Source organism: Oryctolagus cuniculus, chromosome 1 (genome assembly GCF_964237555.1).
Source record: "Oryctolagus cuniculus chromosome 1, mOryCun1.1, whole genome shotgun sequence".
NCBI lineage: Eukaryota > Metazoa > Chordata > Mammalia > Lagomorpha > Leporidae > Oryctolagus > Oryctolagus cuniculus.
The window spans coordinates 49,053,323-49,069,337 of record NC_091432.1 but is presented as its reverse complement, the minus strand read 5'-3'; the positions used below and the strand labels follow the sequence as shown (position 1 = coordinate 49,069,337).

General features: G+C 44.9%; 1 protein-coding gene across 16 annotated transcripts in view; it reads left to right on the top strand.

Moving 5' to 3' along the window:
- The first annotated feature begins 1,015 nt into the window (after window positions 1–1,015).
- The window catches only part of NUCB2 (nucleobindin 2), a 54,728-nt gene continuing 39,728 nt past the window's right edge, over window positions 1,016–16,015 (top strand). For 5 of the 16 annotated variants that reach the window (XM_008275101.4, XM_017350894.3, XM_008275100.4 and 2 more), the window contains exons 1-2: window positions 1,016–1,278; window positions 6,666–6,819. The gene's annotated coding sequence lies outside the window, so the exon portion shown is untranslated. Of the gene's footprint in view, window positions 1,279–2,375; window positions 2,479–6,665; window positions 6,820–16,015 lie in introns of those variants that run through there. The other 11 variants (XM_070072837.1, XM_008275102.4, XM_070072840.1 and 8 more) reach the window with 4 other exon arrangements.

Genomic DNA, 16,015 nt, shown 5'->3' with positions numbered 1-16,015 from the left:
CTTACCCCAACGTGGATACCAGTAGCCACTGGCCTGTATTATTTCTGATGACAGAATCTTCCATTTTAGCCCACTTCTGAGTCCATGAGTAAAGCACCATGGTTCAACCACCTGTGGTATGAAAACGCTTGAAAGGAAAATTGTGTCTGTACTAAACATGTATTAACTTTCCCCTTGTTGTTTAGTGTAAACAATATAACAAAAATCGACATAGCATTCATGGGGTTCTCAGTATCATAAGCAATCTAGAGATGATTTAAAGTATCCTAGAAGTATCCAGGAGGGATATGTAAACCCTAGGCCAATTTATATAAGGGATTAGAGCATCTCTAATGTTGGAACAAGGGGTCTTGGACCCAAACCCTCATGGATACCAGACACTGGGCTGAACTCACACACTAGGGAGCAGGTTCTTTACTGTTTTTCTTTTTTTTAAATTGTTATTTCACCTCTTCTTTACTAACCACCCAAAAGTAGAAAAAAAAAGCCTTTTTTTTTTTTCAGGTGAAAAAAGCTAAAGCTCAGAGATGCTATTAAGTGGTCGACTCAGGCTTTGAACCTGCCCAGAGCTCCAGAAGGGTCTGTGAGCCTTGAGCCCCACACATCGATGAGCCTCAGTTTCCCTGTCTTCCACGTGAGGACTTTGGCGATGTGTCTGCAGATGGGCGCCAGAGGTAGGGGAAATGCGACCAGGACCCAGGCACCGAGGGCCCAACAAGACGGGGTGGGGTGCGGTTGCCATTGCGCATGATTCCCGCCAAAGAGGAGGTCCAGGTGTTGGAACGGCTCGAGGCCTGTGGGCGGGAAAGGGCCCGATGGTCCCTCTCTGACCGCGGGGGCGCAGCCGGCGCCGGCCAGACGTCTGGAAGGAGGCCATCCCAGGGGTTCTCTTCGAGTCTCGGGACAGTATCTCACTCGCCCAACTCCTGCTCCACAGGCTTCTCCAGGAAAGACCGGGAAGGAAGAGGCGCGGCCTAGCAGCCCGCGCCGCAGAGCGCCACGTCCCTCTTGGCTCAGCCTCCCCCAGGCTCCCTCGCGTTTGCACCCCGCACCGCCCACCTCTCGGCTCGTCGGCGGGGCAGCCTGTCTGCCCCTGCCAATCGGCGGCCTCCGCGATCCCGAGTCGGACCAATCCGCGGCGGCAGAGGGTGGGGCCTGTCGCCATGGCAGCGAGGGGCGGGGGCGCGCGCGGTCGGCGGCGGGGCGGGGGCTGGAGAGACAGGTCTGTGTGCTGGAGGCATTCGGCGGGCGGAGTCTCACGCGCCGACACCCGACAAGGTAAGGCCGGTGGCCTCGCGGCGGGTGCCGATGGGCGAGGTTGGGGGGCCGGGGCGCCTCTGGAAACAAGGCTCAGGTCTTTCCTGCCCTGCCAGGGCAGTGAGGATGGCTGGGGCTGCATAGAGGGCGGGCGTCGGGAAGGGGGTCTCTCGGCTCCCGTCTGAGGCACGGGGTCCCCTCCTCCGCCCCACTGGCTGCAGGGCATCCTGGCTTTCTTCGGGGCTGTTGAGGGAGGCGGGCTCTTGGCGGCTACCGGGCGAGGGTAGGTGCAGGACCGTGACCCGGGCGGGGTCCAGCTTGGTGCTGGCAGGTCGCTAGGCGAGGGAAGCGCCCCCTGGTGAGGAGGGTGCACCCACCCGTGCGGGGCTGATGCTCAGCACCCCCAGCGCCGCGGGGCGCAGCTAGGCCCAGGGATCCCGCCTTTCTGCCGCTACTGTTCAGCCTGGGAACCCTGACACTTAGGAGAAAGTTCGTGCCGGCGCGGTCGATTTCCCCCTAAGTGGCAAACGAGGCGCAATATGAGCACTTTCAGTTTTAGGGGATGAGAAAATGTTACTTCCTGGTTGCACCTGCTAGATGTTAACTCAGTGAGCAAATGTGGTTATTGCGGTTGGTGGTGGCAACGGCCTCAGAAGGCAATTATTTTACATCAGAGGAGCGGGAAGAGGAGAGAGAGAGAAATAACTGGGGAGGGAGAGGATGAGCATGACTATGAAGTAGTATTCTGATTTGGGCGAGACAGACCCTCTTGAAATCCTCAGTGTCCACTGAACTCCTGAACTGCATAGTGAACGTTTTACACAACTGAATGAGTGCTGCCTTCCAAGCCTTTTATTTACGCTCCGTCAAATCCATGGATGACTGTGAACACTAAGTGATACTGTATCTTGGTTAAAACAGGAAAGACTTGCAAATGTTTCTGATAGTCAATTTTGTTGAAGGAGATTGTGGCCTGGAGGAAAGCTTAAGGAACTGATGAAGCAGCCGCTTGAAGGAGCTGAGAGCCGTGTGACTAGGGGTATAACAGATCTGGACGGGATAACACGTAGCTTTTTGTTTTTAAGGATTTGTTTAAACCATTTGTTTCTTAAGGCCTTCCCTTGTGTGGTTTCTGTTGAATAATTGGATTCTGGTGATATCCACATGCTGGCTCTTGTCCCGTAGACGTTGTCTGAGGATTTACCCTGATTTAAGCTGAGAGTAAGTTCTTGTTGTACACAAGTTCCAAATGTCAGACAAACATTTTCCCAGATGCTCTTCAGTTATCAGGGTCAACGATTAAAATAAAATCATGGAAATTTAGAATTTTAGAAATAAAATCTCAAATGAGGTGAACATGAAACTTCTGTTTCTCATCTTGATCTCCAGACTGTTCGTTACCTGGACTTACTGTCTCGTGTGAGTCAGAAATGCATTTCTGTTTCATGTGGTTACTCTTACTCTGCACCTTAAGTTTATCTTCCAATGGTTAAGACCCATTGGGTTTCCCTTCTCTGCTCTCTCAAGATACTTGTTGTTCATATCATACATTCTACATAAACCTTTTCAGCATGCTTTTGTGCCAAGTTGGTTTGTGCTTCAGCTGAAATGAAATGCACAATTAAGGAAATTAGGGCACTTTGAAAAACACTAATTAATTTTGAGCTCTGATATAGAGTGTCAGTATCATGATCAATTCCATTGTATTTTTTTTTTAAAGATTTATTTGTTTTGTGTGAAAGGCAGAGTTACAGAGAGGCAGAGAGAAGAGAGAGAGAGAGAGGTCTTGCATCCAATGGTTCACTTTCCATATGGCCACAATGGCTGGAGCTGTACCAATCCAAAGCCAGGAGCCAGGAGCTTCTTCTGGGTCTCCCACATGGGTGCAGGGGCCCAAGGACTTGGGCCATCTTCTACTGCTTTCCCAGGCCATAGCAGAGAGCTGGATTGGAAGTAGAGCAGCCAGGACTCAAACCAGTGCCCATATGGGATGTCAGCACTGCAGGCTGTGGCCTTACACACTTTGCCACAGTGCCGGCCCCTGTATTTGTTTTTGAATATGTTACATATCTACAGAGATAGATACATTCATTGTATGTTATTTAGAAAATTTTGTATTAAAATTGCTTCCTATCTTCTAAGGACCCTCTTGATGATTGGGGTGTACAAAATATGCCTTTGAGTATTAGTTAGCTGGAGGAGGCAAATGTAGGATTTTATAGTGTAATTGATAGTAATCCTTAGGGTAGATACTGTGATTAATTGAGTTGACTCTACTTGATGTGCTGAATGGTTAGCTTTTCTAAACAACTGAAGTCTAGGAAGGGGAAATTTGCTGTTTTTGTGTTTAATATGTGAAATTAGTTATAGACTCTAAGAAACAGGCTTCTAACAATTTCAAATAATTTGTTCAAGGAAAAACCTCAATAATTTAAATTATTTTTAAAAAATATTTTCTTTATTTATTTGAGAGGTAGAGTTAAAGAGAGAAGGAGAGACAGAGAGAAAGGTCTTCCACCTGCTAGTTCACTCCCAAATTGCCTCAATGGCCAGACTGAGCTTATCCAAAGCCAGGAGCTAGGAGCCTCCTCTGGGTCTTCCACATGGGTGCAGGGGCCCAAGGACTTGGATCATTCTCCACTACTTTCCCAGAAACATCAGCAGGGAGCTGGATTGGAAGTAGAGCTGCTGGACCTGAACTGGTGCCCATATGGGATGCCAGTATAGCAGGTGGAGGCTTAGCCTACCGTGCCACAGCACCGGCCCCACTTTTAATGCTTTTCAATATGAAATTTACATAACTACAATATGGTGAAATAGAATTTCATGACTAGATCCAATCCTGGTTCTGACAAATGATCTTGGCTAAGGCAGTTAATTTCCTTATGTTTTTCAAACTTTCTATAAAAGTAGAGACTGAAGCAGATTACCTTTGAGAATATTGTTGGTCTCAGAATTCTCCAATTCTAAAATTCTAAAGCAATCTAATGGAAATTGAGATAGCAGTCACGTGCTTTTATCTTTGCCAGAGCTCTTTAAAAAAATTTTTTTTTCAAGATTTATTTATTTGAAAGGTAGAGTTACAGAGAGAGAGGTGAGATCCTCCATCTGTAGGTTCACTCCCCAAATGACCACAATGTCTGAAGCTGTGCCAATATGAAACCAGGAGCCAGGAGCTGCTTCTCAGATGGCAGCTTTACTTGCTACATCACAGCACTGGCCTGTGTTCCTGTCTTGTTGGAAGTGTTTACTTCAGTGACCTCCAGCTTCACCAGGGCTTTGGCCATGGTGATGATCAGAGGAGAGCTCCAGTGAAAGTTTTCAAAACTGGTCTTACTTTTTAAGATCTAAACCTTGGGTGTCTCCAGAACATTTTTTCATATATGTTTGTGTCTGTATATATATATGCATATATATATGTGTGTGTTTATATATATGTGTATATATAATATATATTTATATATGTATATCATTTTCAAGATAAGAAGGACATTGATATTTCTGAGTATACTGTACTAGTTACTTGATGTTCATTCTTATTTCCTTCCCATCAACAAACCTATGAAGAAGCATTAGTTCAAATTTTAGGGGTAGGAGAAATTAAATGGGAGAATCTGCAGCTGATTTTGTTTTAACCATGCTGGGTTAACAAAAGTCATATACCTTTCCAAAATGTAATATGCACGTGATCACTCTTCTGCATAGATTTTATGTTAAAAACAATATCCAAAAGATAAATATGTAAGTTTTTAAAATTTCAAAATACTATTTGTTTATTTATTTATTATTTTTTTTGACAGGCAGAGTGGACAGTGAGAGAGAGAGAGAGAGAGAAAGGTCTTTCTTTTCCGTTGGCTCACCCCCTAATGGCTGCTGTGGCCAGCGCGCTGCGGCCAGCGTGCTGCGGCCAGCGCACCGTGCTGATCCGAAGCCAGGAGCCAGGTGCTTCTCCTGGTCTCCCATGCGGGTGCAGGGCCCAAGGACTTGGGCCATCCTCCACTACACTCCCGGGCCACAGCAGAGAGCTGGCCTGGAAGAGGGGCAACCGGGACAGAATCCGGCGCCCCGACCGGGACTAGAACCCGGGGTGCCGCACCGCAGGCGGATGATTAGCCTACTGAGCCGTGGCGCTGGCTTATTTATTTTTAACTTATTTGAAAGGAAGAGAGACAGAGAGGTGATAGAGAAAGCGAGAGAGAGGGAGAAAGACAGGGAGGTATGTCTTCCATCTGAGAGAGAGATGTACGTCTTCCATCTGCTGGTTCATTCCCCAAGTACTTTAATTTAATTTTTTTTAAGATTTTATGTATTTATTTGAGAGGTAGAGTTACAGACAGTGAGAAAGAGATACAGGGAGAAAGGTCTTCCATCCATTAGTTCACTCCCCAAATGGCCGCAATGGCTGGAGCTGCGCTGATCTGAAGCCAGGAGCCAGGTGCTTCTTCCTGGTCTCCCATGTGGGTGCGGGTGCTCAAGAACCTGGTCCATCTTCTACTGCTTTCCCAGGCCACAGCAGGGAGCCGTATCAGAAGAGGAGCAGCCGGGCCTAGAACTGGCGCCCACATGGGATACCAGTGCTGCAGGTGGAGGATTAACCTCCTGCGCCACGGCACTGGCTCCCCACCCCCCAAGTACTTTTAACAGCCAGGGCTGGGCCAGAACGAAGCCAGGAGCCTGAAACTCCATCTGGGTCTCCCTCATGGGTGGCAGGGGCCCAGGTACTTGAGCCTTCACCTGCTGCCTCCCGGCATGTGCAGTCACAGGAAGGCATTGGGAGGGGAATGGAGACTCAAATCCAGGGACTCCAATACAGGATGTGAACTTCCCAAGTGGCAACTTAACTGCGTGTCAAATGCCTTCCCCTAGAAATACTTTATTTTCTACTTTCTTTATAGATTTCTTAGAAATAATTGATTATGTTCATTAATGAGTTTGCTTGTAAGCTAGTTGTCTTGTATTTAATAGTTAGGAGGTGGGGTTTCAAAAAAGAATTTGATACATTTTGTCTTACCACTGATTTCTATGTCAGACTGGAACCAAGATGAATTTTTTTAAGTGGTGGTAAGAGTAAAGAAGATGCTAGTTAAAGATTTAACAGGAAAGGTTACCCTGTATTTTGAAGTCTTATTGCTGATAAAAATAAGCCTTTAATTATGAATTCTTCTGGGTTATTTAAGAGGACTATGTATGATAAAACTTGGTTATAATAAATCAGTCTTTGTTCTCGTCCTTGATTCTGTTTATTTCAGAAATATCTCCTCCCCTCTGAAGTATAATATAATTTAGTCTACTTCCACATCATAAAAATGTGGTGCTGTTTCTTTACATGCTATGTGACGAATACTTGCGCTGTCATGTCTACTAAGGCTACATTTATTTTTGTGTGTGTTACTTTTTTTTATATTTAGAACGTGCTAAGAGTCAGTTTCTGGGGAACAAACATTGGACGAGGAACCAAGACCCTCCTCTTCACTAAATTGATGTTGTGTGAATCATCTTACCTCTCCTGATCTCAGTTGCCTCATCTGTAAAAGGAAATAAAAATTCTGTACCTGTCTGAAGGTAAGAGCCCAGTTCAGAACTGCATTTGTTTGGGGAAGAAAGCCAACAAACAAGCTATTACTACCAGTAACAATAAAACATAAAAAGGAAAAAAGCAAAAACCAGACTTAATGCTTGTTTAAACACATATTATTTATTTTTTCATGTAAAGAGTTCTTGAAGTGGGCAGCCCAGGACAGGTGTACTGGCTTCATGAGGTCATCAGAGACCTAAGCTGCTTCCTGTTCTTTGATCTGCTGTCCCTAAGATGTGGCCCTGGTCCTCATAGTCCAAGCTAGCTGCCAGAACCCTAACCGTCACAGCCACATTGCAAGCAGCAAAACAAAAACAAAGAAGGGTGTAACCTGTCCTATTAAGGAGACTTCCTGAACCAAAGTGCTGGCTACAGGGGAACGGGGAAATGTGGCTGGATGCATGATTGCCCCAAAAAGCTTGAGCTTTTGTTCCTGAGGAGGAAGGGAAGATTTGGATTGGCAGGCGTAGAGAAGGCTCTCTCACAGTACGGACCTCTTTCTCTGAGATCGCACGCTATGATAACCACTTAGGGAAGCTTCAGCAATTTGCCATGGCAGAGCTTTAAGTCTGACCGTTGCTTACAGAAGAAGATCACCTCTGTGTAATATATCACGTTTCTGTTTTTATTTTTATGCCATGATTCATTACAGAAGTCTTTCTCTGTCATTTGAGGATTTGGCCTGGTTTTGTAAAAAAATTATCCATAAATGCACCGTAGATGTTTGTTGTGCACTTGATGGTTGTGTTAAAAAGAGCTAGCATTTATTGAGCCCTGTGCTAAAAGCAAGGCACTAAAATGACAGAAATAAGCTATCCCAAAGGTATCACGTAAGTAATCATTAGGAAATAAAGTTATGTTGGAAAGTATGAGCCATCCCAAGATATATTTAATTTTTGTGTGGTCACAAGAGGTACACTTTTACCTTCTTGCTACTTAAAAGTAGTTTTTAACCACTTAACTGCTACAAGCCCTAGGTTACTTTATTTAGGCACACCAATGTTTTATTTCCTCATAGACAGTTCTTTGTAAATATTGCATTTCTCATGCAAAAGTGTTCAGGTGTCACTGTTTCTGTAGAAAAAGAGAAGAAGATGAACTGAAATAGCTTTGAGAAAAGGAAGCTGAAATTCAGGGACTGGAAACTGAAATGGGGAAGAATATTTAAGATTTTGTTATTCCTTTAAAATATTTTTAAAGGCGATAAGGAGCAAATTAAGATCTTATTTCAACAAAATATATTTGAATTGTTGGAAGATTTTGCATGTTTTTCCTGTTATGTAGGTATTGATTTAATTTTTTTTAAAGATTTATTTGAAAGTCAGAGATACACAGAAAGAGGAGAGGCAGAGAGAGAGAGAGAGAGAGGTCTTCCATCCGATGATTCACTTCCCAATTGGCTGCAACAGCCGGAGTTGCGCTGATCCGAAGCCAGGAGCCAGGAGCTTCCTCTGGGTCTCCTACACGGGTGCAGGGACCCAAGAACCTGGACCATCCTCCACTGCTTTCCCAGGCCACAGCAGAGAGCTGGATTGGAAGTGGAGCAGCTGGGTCTCAAATCGGCGCCCATATGGGATGCCGGCGTTTCAGGCCAGGGCATTAACCCGCTGCATCACAGAGCCAGCCCCACAGTAATTGATTTATTTTCAGTGCCTCTATTTCATTTTCCCTTCCATCTAGAATTATTGACTCCAAATTAAAAAAAAAGAATCAAGAGCCTTTTGAGTATAAGAACTCCCTAATTTTGTTTCCAAGAGACAGTTAACAGGGGCTGGCTTTGTGGTGGAGCATGTTAAGTCTCCGCCTGCAACACGGGCATCACATATGGGTGTCGGGTTCCAGACCCAGCTGTTCCACTTCCGATCCAGCTCCCTGCTAATGCACCTGGGAAAGCAGTGGAGAATGACCTAAGTCTTTGGGCCCCTGCACTCACATGGGAGACCCAGATGAAGCTTCTGGCTCCTGGATTCAGCCTGGCCCAGCTCCAGTCATTGCAGCCACTTTGGAAGTGAACCAGTGCACGGAAGATCTCTTTGTCTCTCTTTCTGACTCTCCTCCTCTTTCTACAACTCTGCCTTTCAAATAAATAAATAAAAGAGACAGTTAGCATTCTAAGTCAGCTGACTGGACATGTCTATTTGCTGAATATCATTTCAATAACTTTTAATTTTTTTCAGTGAACAGAAATCATGCTGTGTCTTGTTCTGTAAGCAGGTCTCTTCACGTTGCAGTTGCTTATTGAATAACCTGCCTTCTGCATTAGATTGAAACACTCTGAGGGTAGGGAGCACTTCTCTCTCACTCTTTTGTCTTCTAGTATTCTGTTAGGTGCATAGTAAGTCTCTTTACTTCAACGAATACGTCTGTATGGGAGATTAAAGAATGCATACTTAAATTCAACCTTAAACTAAAGGGAAAGAATAGCAAGAGGAAAGGTTTGAGGGAAGGAGAAAAAGGCTGTGAGGGAGGAACAAAGAACTGTTCACAGGGAAAGAGAGAGGCAGACTAGTTTCAGTTTTCTGCAGTCTTTTTAAAAGATTATTTTTTATTTATTTGATAGGCAGAGTGACAGAGAGAGGGACACACACACACACACACACACACAGAGCGAGAATGAAAGAGAGAAATCTTCCATTTGTTTACTCTCGAATGGCTGCAATAGCTAGGGCTGGGCCAGACCAAAGCCAGGAGTGAAGAGCTCCATCCGGGTCTCCTATATGGGTGGCAGAAGCCCAAGTGCTTGGACAGTCTCCTCCCACCCTCTGGTGCATTTGCAGCGAGCTGGATCAGAAGCAGAGCAGCTGGGACACCGGCATCACAAGCAGTGGGTTAATCCACTGCAGCACAACGCTGGCCCCAAGTTTTGTATTCCTTCCATCCTTTTTTCAAAAGTGTTCATATTTGAGAGGCAGAGAGAAAGAATTCCCATCCATTGGTTCATTCCTCAAATACCCACAACATCCTTCCCCATCCTGACTAAATCCAGGTCTCCCAAAGTGGGTGGCAGGAACCTAATCTCTGTGCCATCACCATTGCCTCCCAGGGTCTACATTAACTGGAAGCTGGAGTCAGGAGTGGAGCCAGTGGCAAACCCAGGAGGTCTCACTTGAGATAGGGAGTCAGCTACTGGACCAAACACCTGCTCCAACCGTTGTTTTTAGCCAGTTTTGGGATATCTTGCCCCACCGTCAGACTAGGAAACTGTCATATGCACAAACACACGCACACACACACCACCACCACCACCACCAGCAAGAGCAACAAGTAAACGTGATATGGATAACTACTGATAGGAAATTCGCTGCTGTGAATGGATAGGAATTTGATTTGGCAAGACAGAGGGAAGGAGATAAGCTTCCTTTTAGGACTTGGAAATTGAGGGAAATTATTTTGTACCTACTGAAAACTAAGAGCAGCTCATGAACCCTGCTTAGCTTGTCACTTTGGCTGAGGTTCCGATGTATTTGGGCTCAGGGTTTCCATGTGTCTCCAAGTTGCATGCTTTAGGATTGCTTTCTCTTTTTAAAGATTTATTTGTTTATGTATTTGAAAGGCAGAGTAACAGAGAGGGAAGTAGAGACAGAGCCAGAGAAGACAGAGAGAGAGAGGAAAAAAATAAGATATTCCATCCACTGGTCCACTCCTCAAGACACTGCAAGTCATGTCTGAGCCAGACCAAAGCCAGGAGCCAGGAACTCCATCTGGGTCTTTCACGTGAGTGGCAGGAGCCCAAGTACTTGGGCCATCTTCTGCTGCCTTCCCAGGTTCATTAGCAGGAAACTGAAGCAGGACAGCTGGGTCTCAAATTGGCACTCTGATATGGGCTGCCAGCATTGCAAGTGACGGTTCATCCTGCTGAACCACAATGCCAGCCCTGATGTAGGATTTCTCATCATCCTGCTTCAGAGAGTAAATGATCATCCTGCCCTGGTTCAGATCCGTCTACTATTTCAGCGTAGCTCAGCTCAGTGTCTCCTCTTTAGGTCTCTATCTTTCTTATGGAAGAAGAGGGTGATAAGGGAAGGGAGAGGCTGTTCTTACTGACTCAAGAATGGAAGCAAAGTAGGTCAGTCTCCCCTTCTTCCCTTTGCCTCTGCTTACCACTCCTCCCTCCTTCTTTCCTGTTGATATTCGTGTACTTTGCAGTTCGTGAAAATCTGTAAACCTATCTCTGACACATTTGACATTATCTTGGTATTTAAAGAGATTTTAGTGTCATTGATTTTCTACCTAATGTACCAGAGCACTTTCCATTTTTTGTTATGATAACAGTTGATATTTATTGAGGACTTACTAAGGAGTAGAGTAAATGTTTAAGTTAATTTGTCCTGGTTATAAGCACTAAAAGATTAGAAATTAGTAGAGGGGGACTGGTGCTGTGTTGTAGTAGGTTAAGCCTCATCCTGCAGTGCTGGCATCCTATATGGGTGCCGGTTCGTGTCCCAGCTACTCCTCTTCTGATCTGGCCTGGGAAAGCAGTGGAAGATGGCCTGAGTGTTTGGGTCCTTGCACCCATGTGGAGACCTGGAAGAGACTCCTGGCTCTTGGCGCCAAATTAGCCCAACTCTGGCCTTTGTGGTCATTTGGGGAGTGAACCAGCAGATGGAAGACCTCTCTCTCTGTCTCTCCATCTCTCTCTCTGTAACTCTGCCTCTCAAATAAATTAATAAATTAAAAAAATTAATATGGGTAAAGGTATACCTAAACATTCTTCATCAATCTAATACAAAAAGGCAAAGGAGGAGAGGAAATATATACTAAAGAGGCAGGATAAATGGAAGGCTTTAAAAAAGATAGTAAGCTCTTGGCTCCTGGCTTCAGATTGGTGTAGATCCGGCCATTGCGGCCAGCTGGGGAGTGAACCAGCGGATGGAGGACCTCTCTCTCTGTCTTTATCATACCCCCCCGCCCCCGTCTCTACCCCTCTCTGTAACTCAGTCTTTCAAATAAATAAAATAAATCTTAAAAAAATAAAGAACATGGTAGATTTCAAAGTCAAGATATGGTCTTTCCTTACCTCTTCTGTGTTCACTGCGCAAATGACCACAATAGCTGAGGCTGGTCCATGCTGAAGCCAGGGGCCCAAGTGCCTGGGCCAGCATACCTACTTTTCCAGGTGCATTAACGGGAAGGAGGATGAGAAGCAGAGCAGCCAGAACTTGAATCAGCAATCTGATTTGGGTTGCTGGCATCTCGAGTGGTGGCTTAACCTACTGTGCCACAATGCCAGCCCTGTGATGTGTTTTCTAACCTGTTATGTTCTATCAGTCTCTCTATTACCTTTAACATTAGTGTATCTTTTTTTTTGACAGGCAGAGTGGACAGTGAGAGAGAGAAAGACAGAGAGAAAGGTCTTCCTTTGCCGTTGGTTCACCCTCCAATGGCCGCCGTGGCCGGCGCGCTGCTGCTGGCGCACTGCACTGATCCAATGGCAGGAGCCAGGTGCTTTTCCTGGTCTCCCATGGGGTGCAGGGCCCAAGGACTTGGGCCATCCTCCACTGCACTCCCAGGCCACAGCAGAGAGCTGGCCTGGAAGAGGGGCAACCAGGACAGAATCCGGCACCCCGACCGGGACTAGAACCCGGGGTGCCGGTACCGCAAGGCGGAGGATTAGCCTATTGAGCCACGGCGCCGGCTAGTGTATCTTTTTTTTTTAAAAGATTTATTTATTTATTTGAAAGTCAGAGTTGCACAGAGAGAGAAGGAAAGGCAGAGAGAGAGAGAGAGAGAGAGAAAGGGAGGTCTTCTATCCAATGGTTCACTCCCCAATTGGCCACAATAGCCGGAGCTGTGCCGATCCAAAGCCAGGAGCCAGGAGCTTCTCCCGGGTCTCCCACTTGGGTGCAGGGGCCCAAGGACTTGGGCCATCTTCTACTGCTTTCCCGGGCTATAGCAGAGAGCTAGATCGGAAGTGGAGCAGCTGGGTCTTGAACCGGCACCCAAATGGGATGCTGGTGCTTTAGGCCAGGACGTTAACCTGCTGCACCACAATGCCGGCCCCTAGTGTATCATTATGAGGCACGTAAACAAACATTAGGATTTTGCCAGAATTTCCAAATGATTAACATCAGGTTTGATTTTTTTCTCATGAAATTACATGTTGCCAGAAGTTAGTACATTTCTGTTCATTAATAGGAAGTTTCTGACAAATTGACATTCACCTTAAAGATACATGAATCCATCAAACCAGATTCATGTTCCTTGACATTTTTTTTGCACATTGGAGGCAACGTCAGGTTTTGCTGCCTTTGTTTGCTGAGGAGTGACCTGGCTGAGTCTCAGGGACAGTGTAACACAGCTTTGTTCACTTGCCTGAGGTGTGGGGAAGCACTCATTTACGCCTTTATAAGAAAACATCAGAGGCTGGTGCTGTGGTGTAGCAGGTAAAGCCACCGCCTGCAGCACTGGCCTCCCATATGGATGCTGGTTTGAGTCCTGACTGCTCCACTTCCAATCCAGCTCTCTGCTATGACCCAAGAAAGCAGTGGAAGATGGCCCAAGTACTTGGGCCCCTGCACCCACATGGGAGACCTGGAAGAAACCCCAGAGTCCTGGCTTCATATCGGCCCAGTTTGGCCATTTGGGGAGTCAATCAGTGGATTGAAAATTTTTCTCTCTGCCTCTGCCTGTTTGTAACTCTGCCTTTCAAATAAATAAATAAATAAATCTTTAAAAAAATCAAATGTTTTTTTCCTGTAATATCAAATATGTGCTTCACTAACATCTGCTGATTGATTTCTATGCTTACAAAATGACTTTCATTTTCAGGTTAATTCATAGCTTAATCTTGTTAAAGCTATTTAAAATGGTAATTACAAACCATCAACACAGAAACTCAGAGTTATGACAGTAGGAATAATTATGATAAAGTACATATACGTGTAGATACTAGAGATCTCTGCTGTTGCCGCTTGCCCAATCACAGTTTTAATATTTTATTTATTGAAAGGCACTCTGATTTCAGAGATGTTAAACTGAGGAATTTTAGAATTTTAGAATTAAGCATATTATCAACAAAGCAATTATTACATGTAAACAAAGAAAATATTCCATATAGATGGCAGAGATTATCAGACTGGATAAAAAAGTAATATGTATGGGTGTGCATGGATAGGTATAGATGTACATGTGTACATATACTCATATAATAATAAGAAGAAAACTGGATTACTATATGATATCAGATAAAATAGGCTTAAGACAAGTTGGGATATAAAGGTCACTCAAATGTCATAAAAGGTCAAGTCTAGCAGAAAGCTAGAAAATCTCAGCTATATCCAAAATCATAATGTAAGGTTTTTTCACATTTTTCTAGCAATGGTAGAACAAGCAGACAGAATTAAGAATATAGAAAATTGATAATTATGAAAAAATTATGAAGCTGGTGGATGATTTTAAACTTTTTGTTAAAAGATTTATTTATTTAGGGGCCAGTGCTGTGGCATAGTGGGTAAAGCCGCCACCTGCAGTGCTGGCATCCCCTATGGGCACCAGTACATGTCTCGGCTGCTCCACTTCTGATCCAGCTCTCTACTATGGCCTGGGAAAGCAGTGGAAGATGGCCCAAGTCCTTGGGCCCCTGCACCCATGTGGGAGACCCGGGAGAAGCTCCTGGCTCCTGACTTCGGATCAGTGCAGCTCTGGCCATTGCAGCCAATTGGGGAGTAAACCAGTGGATGGAAGACCTCTCTCTTTCTCTCTGCCTCTCCTTCTCTCTCTGTGTGACTCTGACTTTCAAATAAATAAATAAATTTAAAAAAATATTTATTTATTTATTTGAAAGGCATAGTTACAGAGAGGTAGAGAGGTAGAGAGAGAGAGAGAGAGAGGTCTTCTATCCACTGGTGCACTCCCCAGATGACCACAAAAGCCAGAGCCATGCTGATCCAAAGCCAGGAGCCAGGAGCTTCTTTCGAGTCTCCCATGTGGGTGCAGGGGCCCAAGCACTTGGGCCATCTTCCACTGCTTTCCCAGGCCATAGTAGAGAGCTGGATCAGAAGTGGAGCAGCCGGGACACGTACCGGTGCCCATAGGGGATGTGGGCACTGCAGGTGGCGGCTTTATCCCCTACGCCATAGCGCCGGCTCCTGTTTTAAACTTTTTTATCTTCACATTTTATTTTATGAGCTTGGATTTTTGCTCTATTTTTATTCCTTTAAAAATTGAAGTATGAAATAAAGGTTAAAAAAAAACTTAAAAAACAAAAAAAAATTGAAGTATGATTCAGATATCATAAAATTCATCCTTATATTTTTTTTAATGATTTATTTATTTGAAAAAGAAGGGGAGACACACAGAGAGAGAGAGAGAGAGAGAGAGAAGTCTTCCATCTTCTGATTCACTCTCCAAATTGTCTGCAACAGCTGGGGCTAGGGCAGGCTGAAGCCAGAAGCCAGAAGCCAGGAACTCCACATTGCTTTATCATCCAGCCTGATAATCTCCCGTGTGGGTGGCAGGAACCGAAGCACTTGAGCTACCATGTGCTGCCTCCCAGGTACACTTGCAGGAACCTGGGTTGGAAGTGCAGAGTAGCTAGGACAGGCACTCCCGTATGGCAGCTTAACCCCTTGCACCACAGCGCCCACTCTGAAAATTCACCCTTTTAAAGGTGAATTTTTAGGATGTTCAAAAGGTCATACAGCCATCTCTACTATCTAATTTTGGGACTTTTTCATCACCTCCTAAGAAACTCCATACTCATTAACACTTATTTTCTCCACCCTCTACTAATAGCCCTAGGCAGCTACTAATCCATTTTCTATTTGGATTGTCTATTTAGGATTTCTTATAAACTCAATCATATAATATATATATCCTTTTGCTTCTGGCTCTATTGGTTGTTAATGTGTTTTATTAAATTTGATTTTAAAACCAAGTTCTTCCTTCAAAATTTCAGTTTTTTGTCATCTAAAATAATCAGAAAGTGAAACAGTTTTTGGTTTTTAAATGGAAATGGGGCGGATACTGAGGGGTAGCAGAGTAAGCTGCCATCTGCAGCACTGGCATCCCATATGGGCCCTGGTTTGAGTCCGGCTGTTCCACTTCCAATCCAGCTCCCTGCCAGTGCACCTTGGAAGTCAGTGGAGGATGATGCCCAAATTTTTGGGCTCTTGCACCCACATGAGACACCCAGATGAAGCTCCTGGCTCCTGGCTTTGGCCTGGCCCAGCCCTGGCCATAGCA